We start from the raw sequence: 19,067 nt of genomic DNA, 5'->3' as shown, positions 1-19,067 counted from the left end.
GTGCTATGATTACCTCAACAAAAAGGCCACGATGAAAGTAATTGTAGATTATGCAGCCATAATTGTTCTGGAGAGTGAAGAGATGAGGAAAGTCAATAAGGAACCTAAGACAATCTCCAGACTTCTTGGTTTCAATGTCATAGGCCATAGGGCATAGGGCATAGAGAATGATGGTTAAAAAAAAAAAACTCTTAGAAAATGTGCCCCATGATAAAGAGGCCAGTGCCTGCAGAGAACTCTGAAGCCTTCTTTAGCAAGTGAGTCAAAAGGTGACAAGTGTGATGAGCCCTGAACGTCACATCCAAGAGAGGAAAGCAAAGCAAAGCAAAATCAAACCAACCAAACCCCAAAGAGGAAAGCAAACACCACTTTGGCTCCCTCCGCCCCCCCCAAAAAAAAACAAAAAAGGAAATTGACTACATCTTAACAGACAGGAAATAACTGGTTTCTGATGTGGGAACTATTACTACATCAACTGTCTGTAGTTTGATAATCAATGAGAGTACAGGTCAATATCACATTAGAAGAAAGAATATTAGAATTATAACCATTATTAAATTATAATCATAAATTTAATATTGTAAATGATATTAAAGAATAAAGAAAAGAATAAAGCCATTTACAACTATTGAATTATAATCAATCTGACCTATTTAAACGAAGTATTGACTGTAAAGTGGAAAATAGACAAAAGAATATATTTTCTCCAGTAATCATCACTTTTTAGGAATTTTAACTGACATAAAATGGTCGCTATAATAGGGAGATCGAAAGAGGTCAGAAGCTGCATTAGGCAGCAAATGTTTATTCTCCTTGCCAAATAGAGAGACATAAAAGCTCAGGGCAACCTCCATTTAGAGCACAAACTCATTCTAAAACATTATTTGTAGGATGATAGAACATTACAAACCTATTATCCAACCCCCATGACAACCAAGAGTGGGGGAAGGGAAAATGGGTCAATAGAAAACTTGGGGTAAGGCCCATCTAAGCCAGATTGTCTTATCTAGACAATAATAATCTTATCAAGAGCATTTATACAAAGAACTGCAAAACTGGACCGACTGGTCAGCATTACCATTAGAGAGCTATTCTTTCTGTCTGTGGCAGCTGAACCACCATATTTGGAATCTGACACCTCAGTGCCTAATGTGCTAGGCTAGGGTGTAGAAATGGTACTTAAGGAATTGGAGAGTAGGAATAACTGTATCTGACCAACTACACAGAAAAGAAATCCATGTTAGAGGTGACGAAATTTGAAAAGCACTCCAGGATTAATTTCAAATATATCTCAAAGAAGAGAAAATATTCCCAAATGGAGAAAATTCACAGATGCTATTATTATACAAAAACTTTAACTAGAAGCTAGCAGCAACTACCAGTTAATATATCTAATTTCTTCTTTCCACAAAATCTTGGAGCCTCAGCTTGGCTTAATGGATAGCAAACTGGGCTCAGAACTAGTGTGAGCGAAGTTCAAATCTTGCTTCTGACACATACTGACAGTGTGACCTGGGACAAGTGATTTAATCCTTTTGTACCTTCAGTAACACTTCAAGACTGTATGTTGTAGAGACCAGGCTGGATTAGTAGAGGGACTTTCCTCATCTGGGAGTTCCCTAAACCAATGAAAGCATGAGTCTATTTCCTATTGTCATAGAATGGTCTACACTGTAGTGAAAGTATTCTTAATAAAAATATGAGCAAGAAAAAGGCAGACTTCCGTAGAGAATTTTCTACAGCGTACCCCATCTGTATAGTAAGGCAGCTAAGAATACAAATGAACAACAAAATGTATCTTGTTAACAAGAAGGCTGATGGGGAACATAGTTTTTCTTATCAGGAAGAAGGGTCTAAAGGATCATGGAGGGGAGGGGGGGAGGGTTCAGAAGCAACTTTTGAGTGGGAAAGCCTGGGGCCTTCTGAGTTCCTCAGATAGGATAGGGGCATGTGGAGACACAGTCAACTGCAAGTAAAGGGTGCTATTACTCTGAACAGAATATAACCATGAGCCCGTTGGAGCCTTGTCTCATTCACTGCCATGATTAGGACATGAACTGCCTGGGCAGACTTTGCTCCTGCCAGATCCAGGTGAATTTACTCCTCTACTTCCTTCTCTGCCTCACCACTGCCTGGAGAAAGAGCATAACATACCCTTCAATCACGTTTATTTGCTCTCTGTACTTTTATAATTTTTTTCCTCTCTAAAGATAAACCCGTTTTTATGGTACTCTGAGGGAGTGTTTGCTGTAATTAAGTAGACAACACCATGGGGAACCTCTGGACAAATAGCCCTAGACTTAACCTTGAACCTATGTTCAAGTTTTCTCTCCGCCTCCCCTCTCCCACACCTTCCCCTCACCGCATGCCTACTGCATGGTCCGTTGCCCTGGAGTAAATTCATTATAATATCCCTCATATTCTGGCAGCTAGCACTAGGCACCATTGAGGTTTATTCTGGGGCTCTTCTTAATCACCCTGAAGGGTTAGGGTGGAACTGGAGACTTTGTTCTATATTCCTATGGTTACATTCAAATCTATGCCCTAAGAGGATTCTTCTCTGCCAATAGGAAAATGCTACTCAAATTACACGACCAGTAATCCTTTAATGCCAGCCTGCTTTCTGTTTCCTTTTGTTGTTCAATCATTTCAGCTGTGTCTGACTCTTGGTGAGCCCTTTCGGGAATTTTGTGGCAAAGATACTGGAGTGGTTTGCATTTCCATTTCGTTTTACAGATGAGGAAACTGAGTGAAGGGACTTGTCCAGGGTCACACAGCTAGTAAGTGTCTGAGGTCAGATTTGACCTCAGAAAGGTGAGTCTTCTTGACTCCAGGCCAGCTCTATGCACTACACCACCTAGCTGCCTTCTGTTTCCTTGCCTGAAGTGCCTATCTGACAAACAAAGCCCTTGTGTCAACTGTATCATATAATATTTCCTCTTTTTTGTCTGCCTTCCTGACTACTTTCTTAGGACTACTTGGTGGCCTGTTGATTTTTATGTTGTGTGTCGAATATAAAACCTTTTAGGTGCTTTAATAATAATTCTCATTTTTTATAGTCTTATAGTGATTTCCACACAAAAGCCCTTTGAGGTAGGTAGAAAAATATTATCAGTGCTCTACTATAGACCCTCTTCTCTCTATACTCCTCTTGGTAATCTTATCAGCTTCTGTGGGTTCAGTTTCCTTCTCTTTCCAGATGACTCCAAGAGCTCTATATTCAGCCCTCATCTGGAGCTCCCTGCTGCATGAGAGAGAGAGAGAGAGAGAGAGAGAGAGAGAGAGAGAGAGAGAGAGAGAGAGAGAGAGAGAGAGAGAGAGAGATGCTGATTTCTCTCTCTTCCAGGACACAGACTGTTTACTTTTCACGCCTGCATCCTCAATCCCGTACACAGTGCCTAGCAGGTACTTAAAAAATCCTTGAAGAACCACCATCCCTCTGACCCACTTTAGGAAACTGAGGCTTAAGTTGCCCTAGGTTGACACCACGTCGGGAGACAGCAGGAAGGGCAGGTCCGCGGTCCGCCTCCGGCCCGGGGTCTTTCCACTGCCCCCTCTGCCCCTGGTGTCAGCGTCAAGTTCATTCGGTCGGGCTCTGGCGGGCTGCGTCTCATTTCTTCCTTCCTGCGGCCTCGCCAGTTGGCAGGCGTCCTAAGTCTGTGCGTGTGTGTGTATGGATTTCTCCGGCAGCCTTGGCTTTTCTCCTGCCGTCTCCCATAAAAAACAACTCTCCGCCGCTTTCCCGCGCTGGCTTTGTTCCTCGCCTGCTTTCTGGAAGGGCCCTGTCTTGTCTCTTCTTGTCCTCGGTCCCTCTGCCTGGGCTGCGCCTCCTTCCTGGGGCTCCCACGCGGGCTCGCTTTTGCACATCGAGGAGCCTGACCCAGCTAGTTTGGCGGCGCCCATTTTGGTCAATGCCCCCCTTACGCACAGTTCTTCCTCGGGGGCGGGGGGGGCGGGGGGAAGACGGCTAAACTGGCACCAATCCTTTGAGCGTCAGCGATCGGAGCTTTGGGTGTCGTCTCCTTCTCGAATGCTTGTCTCATTCAGCTGGAAAAATCCCTATATCCTTTGGATGCGCATGTTCTTTGAGAGATAGCATGAATGTGGTGGCAGTCATGCTAGACTGAATCACGAAGAATCATGAAGACGTGAACCTACCTTAGATGGTCACTAGCTACATAATCATTGGCAGTTCACGCGCCTCTCCGCCTGAGTTTCTCCATCTGTAAAAGAAGGCTAATACTAGCACCTATTGTAGGGTTATTGTAAGGATCCCCTGGAAAATGCTCTTGGAACTTTAACCGGACCTTCTTACTAAATTGTATCACGGACTCTTTTTGCAGTAAGTATAGTGAAGCCAGAATAATAGTTTTAAAGTGTAGAAAATAAAATACGTAGGATTACAAAGAAAACCAATTACATTAAAATGCAGTTGTCAAAACCATAAAAAAAACAGTTCAAAGACTCTAGATTTAGAACGTCTGCCTTAAAAGGTTATAGAAATGGCAGCCTGAGTGTGGCAAAAAGCAAATTCCAGGTGAAATGAGCAAGTGCTCATTTTCTTGGATTTTAAAACTCATCTGATTTAATGTGTGGCCTTCACACTCGGTTAAGAACCTCCTTCAAGGTGAGCCAATTAGAGCTAACCTTGCCCTTCTTGTGCTGAGGTGCTTTGGACAAAGCTTAACTTTAGGAACTAATGTTTCAAGCCACTGACTTGCCATTTCCTAGCAGGCCTGTTGAATTCTTTATGTAAGCTCCGCCTCTGAGCTGAAAAACAAATGTGAACCCAACAGACTACAATCTTGCAAAATCATGCCCCAGTTGGTTTTGGCAATTTATTATTCTGCCTTCCAAACAGAAAAGCCAAGGCCAATCTCCCACATTTTCTGTAGCTTAACTGGAGAGGTCCCTTCTGTCGTCTATAGTGCCAAATCCTCTGGCAAAAATCCATTTAATTCAAAAGACATTTATTAAGCACATTAAGGAAACATGGCACAGTGGAAAGAATACTGAACTTGGAGGCACAGGGCCAGAATTTGAATTCTAGCTCTGCCACTGACTACCTACCTAAATGGCCTGGACGAGTGACTTCATCTTCCTGGGCATCAGTTTCCTCATCTGGATGAAGCTTCTCTTTGTGGGGAGGGAGGAAAAGATGGAGGGAAGAGAAAGAGAGAGAGGAAGAGGAAGAAGAAGAAGAAGAAGAAGAAGAAGAAGAAGAAGAAGAAGAAGAAGAAGAAGAAGAAGAAGAAGAGGAGGAGGAGGAGGAGGAGGAGGAGGAGATGGAGGAAGAGGAGGAGATGGAGGAGGAGGAGGAGATGGAGGAGGAGGAGGCGATGGAGAAGGAGAAAGAGGAGGAAGGGAGAGAGGGAAGGATTTGGAGGGAAGGAGAGGAGGTAGAGAAAGATGGAGGGTAGGAGGGGAAGGGAGGTGGGGGGAAGGAGGGAGAGAAAAAGAGAGAGAGAGAGAGAGAGAGAGAGAGAGAGAGAGAGAGAGAGAGAGAGAGAGAGAGAGAGAGAGAGAGAGATTCAATATGGGTTTGATGTTTTGGGGGTTTTTTTTGGTAAATTTTAAAAATAATTTTAAGCCATGTACACAGTACATAAGAGAGGAATCAATTTCAAGAAAACCTATATAATAAATACTTGTTTTCAAATCTGCCCATCTTTTCTTTGCTTCCTTGGTGGTTTTCTTTCATTTTCTGCTGTGCACTTTTTACTTTATTTTCCCCCTTCCCTTCTCCCACCACCCTAAAGAAGGCTACAATTAAGCTTGGAGATATATATATATATATATATATATATATATGTATGTATACACACATATGTATATGTGTATGTATGTCTATGTGTACATGCATGTATGTATACCTATGTGTGTACATATACATATATATACACATAGATATCTATAAACATACATATATACATAGATATCTATAAATACAGACATACATATATATGTATATATATATGTATATATATATATACATATACAGTCATACACATTTATGTAAGGCCATACTATGCTCATTTCCTCCTATCATCTGTTTCTATGAAGGTGGATAGCATCTTACTTCATAAGTCTAAGTCTTTCCATGTTTTTCTAAATCAACCGCTCATCATTTCCTATACCACAGCAATGTTCCAACCCAATCACATCCTATCTGATAGATTGTCTATGAAAGTTTCCCTCCCCCCCAATTTTCTGCATTTCTTCTATTCTTGGCTACATAAGTTTTATTTGTACAAGAAAAGTTTAATTAAAAATAATCAAAATTATCCTTTTTACACTTCAACAATGCTCTCACCTTACAATATAGTTTAAGGTCTGATACTGCTCAATCTACTTCCTTTACATCTTTTTTCGCTGTTTTTTTTTAAGTTCCTGACCTTTTGTTCTTCAAATGAACTGTTATTTTTTTAACTCAGTAAAATACCTTTTTTAGTAATTTAATTGAGATGACATTGAATAAATAGGTAAAATTGTAATTTAAAAAATTATATTGACTCTAACCAAGAACAATAAATATTACTTCAGTTACTTAGATCTGAGTTTATTTGCATAAAAAGTATTTTATGTTTATATTCATATAATTCCTGTGTCTGTTTTGGCAGGTATACAATCAGGTATTTTATACTATCTAGGTATTTTAAATGTTCTAAAGCAATGTTGAATAATATTGCTGACACATAGGGTACTTTCTCTATTTTCTACTTCTGATTAAATATTTTAACTTCAATTTTGTCTGAGATCATGATTACCATCCCTGTTTTTTTTAAATACTAAATTCTACATCTGCCCCTCACTTTATCTCTGTGTGTAACTCTTATATTTATGTTTTCTGAAAGCAATATGTTTTTGAATTCAAAATTTTAGACTGCTATCTGTTTTCATTTTATAGGTAAAAGGTTTGATGTTAATTAAGTCTAGAGATGAGATCTTTGTTCAGATGTTTCCCTTTGTCTCTTCTTCTCACTCCCCCTCCCCCATAATGTGGTCCCCTCCTTTACGGCAAACAATAAGAAAATAATAAAAATCAGCATATTTTCATCTTTAAATAAGGCCCATTTGAGAAGTTACTTACAACAAATAAGCAAGAAAAGCAATACTAGTTTGCCAGGCAACAGTGAATAAGAGGAGAGGAAGTAGAGAGGGCACAAATTCACCTGGTCTTAATGTCAAGTCACCAAGTCAACAATCATTTATTAAATGCTTAGTATTACATCACTGGGCTAAGCTGGGGATAGTAATAAAGCAAAAAGAGTTCCTTCCTTCAAAGAGCTTACAATCAAATGGAGAAAAACAGAACTCAAAGTGGGTGGAGGTGGCAGATGGAGGGGTTTGGGGTGTAAGAAGGTACCCAAATGGGGCCATGGTGAACAGGTCTGGAGAATTCTCAGTTCTACAACAAATTCTGTCCAAAGAGGTCACTATTTAAGTGAATTGATGAACCAGATAAGACTCCCACTCCTCATGATTATATTCAATTTGAAGTTTTTCTCCAGAGAGCCTGATGGTTGGTTAAACATTCACCAGAACACCCCTTAATTGTTCTAAAGATGTAGCATGAGCTCAGCAGGAGTGAGAGAGAAGGTTCCGGGAATGAAGTCACCACTAAACTGGAGGCTATTATTATTATCATCATTATTGTTGTTGTCCTCATTATTATTATAGTTGGCATATCTATAGGGCTTTAAAGTTTGCAGAGTACTTTTTATCTCTTACCTCATTTTAACTTGGAGCATGAGATAAGAAAAGTCTGAGGGGGGAGATTGCTTCCATTGTGAGCCTTGAAGTAAAAGGTGAGTGCTGAGTCCTATGGCTTGTAAACAAAGGTGGGAGGAGTCCTTCTTCAAAAAGGAATCTTTTTGCTCTGTTATGTCTCTATCTATATATCTCTCTGTTGATTTCAACTGTAAAATGAAGGAGCTGCATTCAACAATCTCTAAGGCCCCTAATTTTCATTCCTATGAAACGTATTTATCCTAATTGTGTGGTGTTGGTGAAATACAACTAGACTCAGGGTCAGGGAGATTTGCCTTAGGATACAGCCTCTGACATGAGCCATGCGGCAATGGGTAAAATCACTTAACCTCTCAGATCTGTATTCCCAATAATAGTTATAATATTTATACAGCACTTATTATGTGCCAGGCACTGTGCTAAGCATTTTATAATTATTATCTCATTTGATCCTCACAACAACCCTGGGGGGTAGGTGCTTGTATTGTTCCCATTGTACAGATAAAGAAACTGAGGCAAACCGATGTTAAATGACTTGCCCAGGGTCACAGAGCCAGTAAGTGCCTGAGGATGGATTTGAACTCAGATCTTTCTGGCTCCAGGTCTGGCATTCTATCTGGTTCCCTGAACTGTAAAATTGGCATAATAAAATTGTAGTACTTACCTCACATGATTAATGTGAAAATGCAACAAGATAACATACATAAAGTGCTTTGCAAACCTTAATTAAACTCATTATCTTTTGTCCCAGAACCCTCCCCTCTTCTGAATTTCCCTATTGCTGGCGGGGGCACCGCTGGGTATCTTCAGAGTCCCCTAGATGCACATCTAAGCATCCTCCTCCTCTTCTCGCCTATCTCTCACCTCCTCCCCCTCCATGTCCAACCTGTTTTCAACGCCTGTCGATTTCACCTTTGAAATATTTCTTGAAAATGTTCCCTCCTCTCTTCTGATCCTGTGGTAGAGACCCTCCCCATCTCACACCTGGATCATTGCAATGGTCCGCGGTTAGCTTCCCTGCCTCAGGGTTCTGTCCACTACAATCCATTCTCTACTCGGCTGTCACACAGCTGTCACACTGATCTTCTGAAACTCGGGTCCGCTCATATCACCCCACTATTCAATAAACTCCAACAGCTCTCACCTCCAGGATCAAATATAAAATCCCCCGGCATTCAAAGCTCTTCATGACCTCCACCCCCTCCACCCCCTCCAGCCCTCCCCACATTTATAGTCTTCTTATACCTTACCCCCTTGATGTACTCTGATCCAGTGATGCTGGCCTCCTTGCTGCTCCTTGTAAGAGACACTTCATCTTCCCTCTATGTTCCCTCCACAAAGACATCTCCGATTCTCTGCATTTTCTTTGGGTGACCCCAATACTGGAATGCTCTCCCTCCCCATTGTCAGCTCTCAGCTCCCCTGGCTTCCTTCACATCTCAGCTGAAGTCCCACCTCTTCAAGAGGCCTTTCTCAGGCCTCCTTCATTTTAGTGCCTTCTCTCTGTTGATTACCCCCAATTTATCCAGACTACTGCTTGTTTAGACATAGTTGTTTACATATTGGCTCCCCCATTAGACTGGGAGCTCCTTGAGGGCAGGGACTGTTTGGGTTTGGGGTTGGGGTTTTTTTTGGCCTTACTTAGCTCAGTGCAGTGCCTGGAACACAATAGATGGTTTACAAATGCTAGTTGACTATTACATAAATATCAGAATACACACACACACACACACACACACACACATATGCACACAATACACATATGTATATATGCACACACACATATGCTATATATTTTTTTCCTATATCTGTGAGTTCTTTGGTCTATGGGAACTTCAGGTGGGGAAAGTCCCTTTAGTGATGCAGACCAGCATTGCTCTGTAATCTATGGTCTTAAAGGTTAGCAGGGGCATGGAAGGATAAATGACTTACTCATGGTCAGAAACTAGCATCTGTCAGAAGCAAGACTTAAATCTGTCTCTCAATCTGTCTCTCTCTCTATGTGTGTCTCACACCCATATACACAGAGACAAATAGATATATCTGTATTTGTATATCTATACATATATATATATGTGTGTGTATGTAATAAATCTATTTATTACAATAAATATATGTATTATAAATAAATATGTCTGTGTATTGTGTATTTGTACATGTGTATATGTACACACACATGTACATGTGTATATTTACAAATGTGTATATTCACACATACATGCATTTATATTTACCTCTCTGTGTGTATCTCCTACTGAGTGGGCAGTTCTTGGCTCAATCATCAATCACGTTCACCAAGAAGTCATGGGAATCAAGCAACCAGCTAGGACCTTTCAGTCTCCTGTGCCCTTTAGCTACGGTCCAGAGCACATGTGGCTGACCGGAAAAGGCTAAGGTATAAACTAATCATGATAACAACAATAGTATTTATATGGCACTTCAAGGTTTGCAAAGTGATTTGATCCTCACAACAACCCTGAGAGGGAGTGCTATTATTATTCCAATTTTACAGAGGAAGAAACTGAGGCAGGCAGAAGTTAAACGACTTGCCCAGGGTCACACAGCTGGTAAGTGTGTCATGCTGGATTTGAACTCAGGTCTTCCTTATTTCAGATCCAGAGCTATATTCACTACATCACCTAATGTGCATGCTTCATATGATCTGTCTCAATGTATATGTACATATGCATATAGTGTATATGTACACACACGTATATACACACATTATGCATGTATAATGTTCTACACTGCTATACATATATACATACTCATACATAGATACATATATACATTCATGTAGCAATATGTAATGTTATACAGTCATGCACACAATGTTCGGTAAATATATTATAGGGCAATAAGCTTTAGGGTGTGTGACACCAAGAGAGGTTTTTAACCTTTGCTGACACGTTACTTACATTGAAATGAAAATCCATCTCACCAGCATTCATGATGTCACTTCCAACAGTCACATGCAGCAGCTGCTCAGTCTCCCTGGGTTCCATTGGGAATTGAGTAATTGATCTTTCACTCTTTGACTCAGGTTTGCCTTCATATTCCCCTGGAGCTCATCTTCCTACCACAAACATGGTGAACCTGTCCTGCATCAAGTAATGAGTGTTTTGTACTCTCTTGTTGACCTTTATTCAAAGGCATCATTTTGAAGAACCTTCTAAAACTAGACTTTATTGTCTTGCTGGAAAAACAGTGGCTAATTTAAAAACTGGTGTCTAAGCACTCTTAGTAATTCTACAGAAGATATGTAAATATGAGCCAGGTAAACATGTATGGTGTGTAATCAAACACTCATTTTAACATATTCATGACATGGGGGTATGAGTATGCCTTGCGTGTAGAGTCACCAAAATTTAGATTCTGCTGAGATCCATGATCCTCAATCATGTACCCTCTTGGGAGAATATTTGTGTTGGGGGTGGGAGATTGAAATATTGATTAGGTTGAGATCATCCCAAGTTTTGTACTTTCCCCATATTCAATTCAGCCCAATCATTCTAATAATTAACATTTCTCTTCTACTTTAGACTTAAAAAGTACTTTCTCTACAACAATTCTATGAGGTAGATAGTAGACTCTGAGATAGATAAGTGATTTCCCCATGATCACATAGCTCCTAAGCATATGAGGTAGGAATCAAAACTAGGTCTTCTAACTGCAAGTCTAGCCCTCTATTTACTGTGTACACTCTGTTACCTTTCTTCTCTTCCTTTTCAACTCTGGGCCCATTTCATGTCCCTCTGCCGCAATGTTTCAAGAAATAAGTCCTGATGTTCTAACTCAAGTGGTCTGGTCCCTGAACTGCATCATAATTTGAATACTATGTATCTTTCATCCACTTTGTTTGTCTAGTGTGTATGGCTGAGCCAATTTTAAAGGATTGTGTATCTCTTTAAGATGGCACTAAAGTGTTCATGTCAGTCAACAAGCATGTATTAAAAGCCTTCTATGTGCTAGGTACTGTGCTAAGTAAGAAAGGCAAATATGACTCCTGGCCCTAAAGGAGATCACATTCTAATGGGGAAAACAACATGTAAACAGCTCTGCTCCACGCACGCATGTACACACACACATACACACACACACTAATATGTATATAAACCTATACAAACATATGTCTATATACACAGAAATATATACATATATCTACAATATATCTACACTAGCTACAATGATCACTTTCTTCTTAACGTATCTGATCAGGTCTCTTAGCTTTCCTTCCCAGACGTCATTTTCTTGAGTGACACCATAGGACATCAGGTCCCTCAAAGGTAGGGTGTAAATGTGATAGTTCCAAAGCTGCCCCTGGTAAAAACAGATGGTGAGTGGAAAGCTGGCAGGGCTATTTCCTATCACGAATATAAGTTCTGTAAATAAGTGTATTCCTCTTTCAGTCTTGGAGTGGACACTTTGACCAGACATGAGGGGCAGATAATAAAGACAAAGAGAAGGAAAGTGTTTTAGGCTCAGAGTGGCCCAATTTGCTCCTTCTAAGGAAAAGGTTATAGAGATTATGAGAGGGAAGTATCCATTCTTTTCAGACTTTGGGTGGTCAATTTGCAATTTGTAAGGGCATGGGTCAGACAGCCCTCTCAGAAGGGCCCCAGTTTCTGAAATGCCGAGTGAGCAGTTAGCAGAGACAAAGAACTTGTCCCTGAGCATTCAGGGCCTTCCAGCAGGTTTTCCACCCACTCATTTACATGAGCTCACATGAGAGACTTAATGTTTTAAAGCTGGAAAAACCTGAACTCCAGAGCAATTTGATCATTATTAAGCAAATAAGAACCATCTGGTTTATAGCCTAGCTTACAGTGAGAAACACTTCAAAAAGTGAATCTCCATTAGTCATAGAAGTCACCTCTCCATTGCCATAGCCACTAGACCCTCAAGCCCTTGACCTCTGGCCAGACTATCACAGCAGCCTCCTAATTGGACTCCCTGCCTCCAATTTCTCTGCTCTTCAGTCTGTCCTCCACCCTGCTGTCAAAGGGATTTTCCTAAAGGCATATCTGATCACTGTTGCTGTGCTTCTCTTACTCAGTAAACTCCAATGGCTCCCTATTACCTTTAAGATCAAATGTAACGTAATCTGGCATTTAAGCCCTTTCCAGCCTGGCCTCTCCTTATGCGTCTGTGATTCATGTTCTCCTCCATTCTCTGTAGTCCAGACTGACTTGCTATTCTTCCCCCATGTGGTTCCATGCCTGTCTCTGAGCCTCAGCATAATCCGGCCCAGCTGGTTCTCCACGTTTACAATGGCCTTCCTCCTCACTTCTGCTTCTTGAGATGCCTTGGCTTTCTTTAAGACTCAGCTCCATCTCCTCCAGGAGTGCTTTCCAGGTCCTCATAGGAGACCTTGTCATTCCCTACGGCTACCTTTCATCTACGCTATTCCAAGTTTATCTTGTCTATACTGACTTATATATGTTTTTGCCTCCATTAAAACATAAGCTCTTTGAGGGCAGGAACTGTTTTTGCTTTTTAAGAATTAATAATAGGGGGCAGCTAGGTGGCTTACTAGCTATGTGACCCTGGGCAAGTCACTTAACCCCACTGCCTAGCCCCCCCAAATAAATAAATAATAAAAGCTAGCATTTACATAGCAATTTAAGGTTTGCTAAACACTGCATATGTTAACTCATTTGATCTTCACAACTCTGTGAGGTAGGTGCTATTATTATCCCCATCTTACAGATGAGGAATCTGAGGCACTGTAAGGATAGATGACTTGGCTAAGATCACCCAGACAGTAAATGTATGAGGCGGGATTGGAACTGAGGTCATCCTGCCTCCTGTGCTCTTATCTAACTTAGCATAGTTGTTGTTGTTATTCAGTTGCATCTGACTCTTTGTGACTCAGTTTGGGGTTTTCTTGGCACAGACACTGGAGTGGTTTGCCATTTCCTTCTGCAGCTCATTTTACAGATGAGGAAATGGAGGCAAACAGGGTAATGTGACTTGCCCAGGGTAACATAGCTATGCTTGAGGCCAGTTTTGAACTTAGGTCATCCTGACTCTGAACCAGCACTCTCACTATGGCACCATGTAGCTGTCCACAATTTAGCATAGTAAGTGGCACATATTAATTACTTAATAAATGCCTGTTGATTGATTTATTGATAAGCTTAGGTCTCTGACTAGAGGGATACAGCTCTGTACCTAGAAGGGCCATTGAATGCTTTAACCCTTTGCTAAGATGACCCTGTTCCTTAAAGTTTCAGAGAGGTGTGTGTGTGTGTGTGTGTGTGTGTGTGTGTGTGTGTGTGTGTGTGTGTGTGTGTGTGTGTGTGTGTGTGTGTGTGTGTGTGTGTGTGTGTGTGTGTGTGTGTGTGTGTGTGTGTGCGTGCGCGCGCGCGCGCGCGCATGCGCACACACCCTTGAGAGCACATAGACGGGGATGCCTCCAAAGAACCCAGACCTAATTGAAGGCTTGCGTTCTTTCTGAAAGAGCAGAGCAGCCTCGAGGCCAGCTGCTGGTGTTAGAGACTGTGGCTCCACCAGGTCCCGAGGTGGGCAAGCTTTTCCTACCCCCTCCCTACTTTTCATCTTCCTTTTTTGTGTTACTTGTCCATTAGAATGTAAGCTGCTGGAGGGTAGAAACTGCCTTTTGCTTGTGTTTATATTCCTTACACTTAACACAGCACCTGATACATAGTAGGTTCTTAATACTTGCTTATTAACTGACTGATTGCATGAACACCCCTAAAGTAAGCTCTTCCTGATTCCAGGACAATAGGTGGACAAGAGACCTAGACCCTTTCTTTTATTTTTAAACAACTCCAGGGATTATTATTTTTTGGTTTTTTGTTTTTGCTTTTTGATGAGGTGATCAGGGTTAAGTGACTTGCCCAGAGTCACACTGCTATTAAGTGTTAATTGTCTGAGGCTGCATTTGAATTCAGGTCCTCCTGACTCCAAGGCCAGAGCTCTATTCACTGTGCCAGCTAGCTGCACCTCCAGAGATTATTTTTGAGATAAATTCTAAAAGTCTTTTCCTTGTACTGTGGAATCCCAAGGATTTTTGTCCTCTATACATGAAATGAGGGTGAATTTTTTGTATTTGTTTTGGAATTTGGGAATCTGTAATTTTACTTGTCTGTTGGCCTTAATTGGTTACAGGCCCAATTAATATTCAACAACTGTCAATTGTAACCGCCCCCCAAAAAAAACCCAACAACACACACAATTCCTCTTTAGGAATTTCCTAGTTTAGAGGAAATAATTTGCTTTAGCTGTATTCTACCAGTATTCCAAATAATCTTGTGGTTACTGCCTCCACCAACGTAGACACCACCCTCCAGATTTCAGTGGATGAGCTCATGAGTTTTTGTGAACAAAAAACAGCCAACTTTCTAGTTAGGAGGCTCTCTGGACCTTGCTATGCTGGTTCTTGCAGTGTCTGTCACTGCACTGATGCTCAGTGTTTCCAGATTTGTAGAGTCTGGCAAAGCTTTTTTCCTACTGCCATAGTCTTCAAGAATCTGGTTTCACATTCATACCATGATGAGCCATGTGGTTATGACTTTAGTGGCAGTCTTATTATGGAGAGGCTGTGTGGTACAATGGATAGAGCATTGTACCCTACAGTCATGAAGGCCTGAGTTCATTCCCACCTCAAACACTTAATGGTTATGTGACCTTGGGCATAACACTTAACTTTGGTCTGCCTCAATTTCCTCATCTATAAAATGGAGGATAATAGTAGCACCTATGGGTAGCTAGGTGGCATAGTGGATAGAGTACCCAGCCTGGAGCCAGGAAGACTCATCTTCCTGTGTTCAAATCCTAACACTTTCTAGCTGTGTGACCCTGGGCAAGTCACTTAACCCCGTTTGCCTCAGTTTCCTCACCGGTAAAATGTGCTGGAGAAGGAAATCACTTCTGTATCTTTGCCATGAAAACCCCAAATGGGGTCCTGAAGAGTCTGACATGACTGAAAAATGACCAAATGACAATAAAAATGACAACCATCTCCCAAGATTGTTATGAAGATCAAATGAGATAATACTTGTAAAGTACTTTGCAAATCTTAAAGCACCATCTAGATGCTAGCTATTATTATTTTAAACAAATTTTGTAGCGTTATGCTTCCCTCCCTGAGGATGGTTCAGGGATGTTATGGGATTTCCCTAGGGTAATACAAAGCGTATGAGTGGCAGTGAAACCTAATGGACCACTAGCCTCAGAGTGGGGAAAACCAACTCAAAGCTTACTTATTTCTGAGAAGTTGCTTTTAAATCAAATATTTGGATCACAGAATTAGAGCTGGAAGTGAACTTAGAGGTCAGTCTGACTCCTGCATTCTACAAATAAGGAAACCGAGGCACAGAACAATTAAGTGACTTGTTCAAGTTCATGCAGGTAAGCAAATAGCATAGCCAATATTATAACCCATGTCCTCTGACCTGAAATAGAATCATATTTTACATGTATAGTTAAAGCTTATTACTTAAATAATTTTTAAAAAATCAAACCAAAGAAACCACTGGCAAAGTCACCAGCCACCCCCACCCCAAACTTGATCAATTTTGTAAACTTATGGTGTCATCAATCAGGATTTGTTAGAGCAAGGCATAAAATTATTTATTACTCCCCTCACTCAGTTGCTAATGACCTGGACCGCCAGAAGGCTAAGATCTAGGTAGATACTGTAGCTTTGGCTTTTACCTTCTAAAGTGCTAATTAGGGTGATTAAGAAACACAAGCGGGTGAAAGGTGGCTCAGACCAGATTTTGGCCTTCCTGCTGAATTTGCTTGCTTGTCCAAATGAAGTGTCAAAAATATTCAGAATCTTAGAAAATAAATACTTCACCAAAGGAGACCAGCGGCATCTTTTTGACTGAAGGCAGTGTGGTACAATGGAAAGATTCAACTCTCATGCCTAATACTTTTCATACTGTGTGACCCTGGAAAGAAAATAGGACTGGCCATTAAGAGATCTGGGTTCTAGACCAGACTACGCTATTTATGGGTCTTTGAGCAAATTGCCTAAAAAAAAAACCACTTTGCTTTTTGGGGAAAATGTTGCTTTTGCTGTCCAATAAAAACCATCCTTGATGACCAGTGATCTCGACACCTTTCTCCTCTCTGGCCCTCAATTTCTTCAACTGTGAAATGAGAATATTGGACTAAGTCATAAGTATGGTGCCTTTCAGCTCTAACATTCCATGATATTGTTGTTATTCAGTCATTTCAATCATGTCCAACTCCTCATGACTCCATTTGGGGTTTTCTTGGCAAAGATACTGGGGTGCTTTGCCATTTCCTTCTCCAGCTTGTTTTACAGAGGAAGAAACTGAGGCAAAGTTAAGTGACTTGCCCAGGTCACATAGCTAACAAGTGTCTGAGGTCAGATTTGAACTCAGGAAGTTGAGTCTTCCTGACTCTAGGACCAACACTCTGTCTACTGTGCCACCCAGCTGCCCCATTCCAGGACATATAAAGTAAATTAAGTTGAATACATTACATAGACTGTATGAATAAGAATGAACTTAGAGGGATCTGGTATTTCAGGTACTTCATCAAGTTTTTCTAATTGAAGAGATTCTGAGAAGAAATCATTAACACTGGGCAGTTTCATCATACCCAATTCTACATGCACCATATCTAGTGTTAATGTAATTCTTCCTTCTGAGCCACTTGCCAGTTACCAGAACTCTAAGTTGTGATTTTACAGAGTTGCTGGAGGTTCAGGAAGGTTGTATTACCCAGGGCAGGGAAAGGGAAGCTGTGGCTTGGAGGCTGTGTGTTTTGTTCTGTGAAGTTTGAATTCAGTCAAAGAGTAGCCCTTGAGGACCTGGAGTGCCACAGATGGCCTTGAGGCTGAAGGTTCCCCACCCCTGACCTAGGGTAATACACAGAATGTGAGCTATGCCTCATGGATGGACACCTAGCTTCAGTGTGGGGAACAGCTGGATTTGACTCCTGCCCACATCATAGGCTGGCTATGCAACCTTAGGCAAGTCATTTTACCTCTAAAAGCCCTCAGACACCTCTCTGAGATTAGGAGTGGCCAGACAGATGTTGATTTGCATTGATCGGAGGAGTGCCGGCAGGGAAAGTCCCTACTCCAGTACAGTACAGGCTCAGCCTCTTACACAACAATGTCCCAAGGCTTGGGACTTCCTGACTCCAAATCCAACAGGCCACATTATCTCAAAAGTTCAGGAATCTCTAATCTCTGGATAGCTGGTCCCTTTCTAGCTTTTCATGCTTTTCTGATAGTGAATACATCTATTGCCTGCCCCTTTTTAAAGCTTTCCAACTTGGCGGAGCCTTCCAGAGCACTCAAGATGGTCTTCAGGACTTGGTGAGCTGAATTCAATTAGCCAGGCAAAATCTGATCAGACCTAAGAAGAGACCAAGTCCCATCCAACTGGAGATGTTCAGTGTTCCAGGAAAATTACTACAATGTGTAAACATCCTACTCTTAAACTCAATCATTACTTTGTGGTTACCCAACAGTCACATTTACTTTCTCTTCTCTCCACCATCTGGCAAAATGGTTCTGCAAAATCTTCCAAGTCTTAGCTATATTACAGCCAGTACTTTCAATGTGGGGCTGAGTGTTTATCCAGTAGTCAGCTCCCTGAGGAGCTAGAACAGCTGTGTGGAGCCATAGTGCACAAAGACTCATCTTTGTGAGTTCAAATCCAGCTTTAGATACTTACTAGCTGCCTGACCCTGGGCAAGTCACTTCCCTCTGCTTGCCTCAGTTTCCTCATCTGTAAAATGAGCTGGAGAAGGAGACAGCAAACCAGTCCAGTATCTCTGCCAAGAAACCTCCCAGAATGGAGTCATGAAGAGTTGGACATGACTGAAACTGACTGAACAAGAACAGCTCTCTGAGAGACTGGATTGGATAGATGGAAAGGACATGAGCTTTAGAACTGGAGGGCCTGGATTCATAATCTTCCCTCTGCCTCTTACTAGCTATGTGACTTAAGGCAAGCCTTCACCCTCTCTGAGACTCAGTTTCTTCATCTCTAAAAAGAGGCTGGACTGTACGATCTCCAAGGTAGCTTCCAGCTCTAAAAGTATTTCTACTGGAGCTCCCAGAGGCAGTGATGCACGATGGGCAGAGTGCACTAGGTTCCAATTCCTCTCTCTCCTAGGCAGGCTGTTTAACCTCTCTGAGGTCCAGGCTGCTCTTTAAGTTGGGTTTTCTCAGTTATCGATGGTTATATTCTGACTCAGTGAAGACTTGATGTAGTGAGCTCACTGTTACTGGAGGTATTTAAGTAGAGGCTGGATGATCATCTCTTAGCGAAGTTATAGAAGGGATCCTTGTGACAGTACAGCTT

Source organism: Phascolarctos cinereus, unplaced genomic scaffold (genome assembly GCF_003287225.1).
Source record: "Phascolarctos cinereus isolate Bilbo 61053 unplaced genomic scaffold, phaCin_HiC Scaffold_7;HRSCAF=346, whole genome shotgun sequence".
NCBI lineage: Eukaryota > Metazoa > Chordata > Mammalia > Diprotodontia > Phascolarctidae > Phascolarctos > Phascolarctos cinereus.
Note: the sequence above shows the minus strand (reverse complement) of the source record.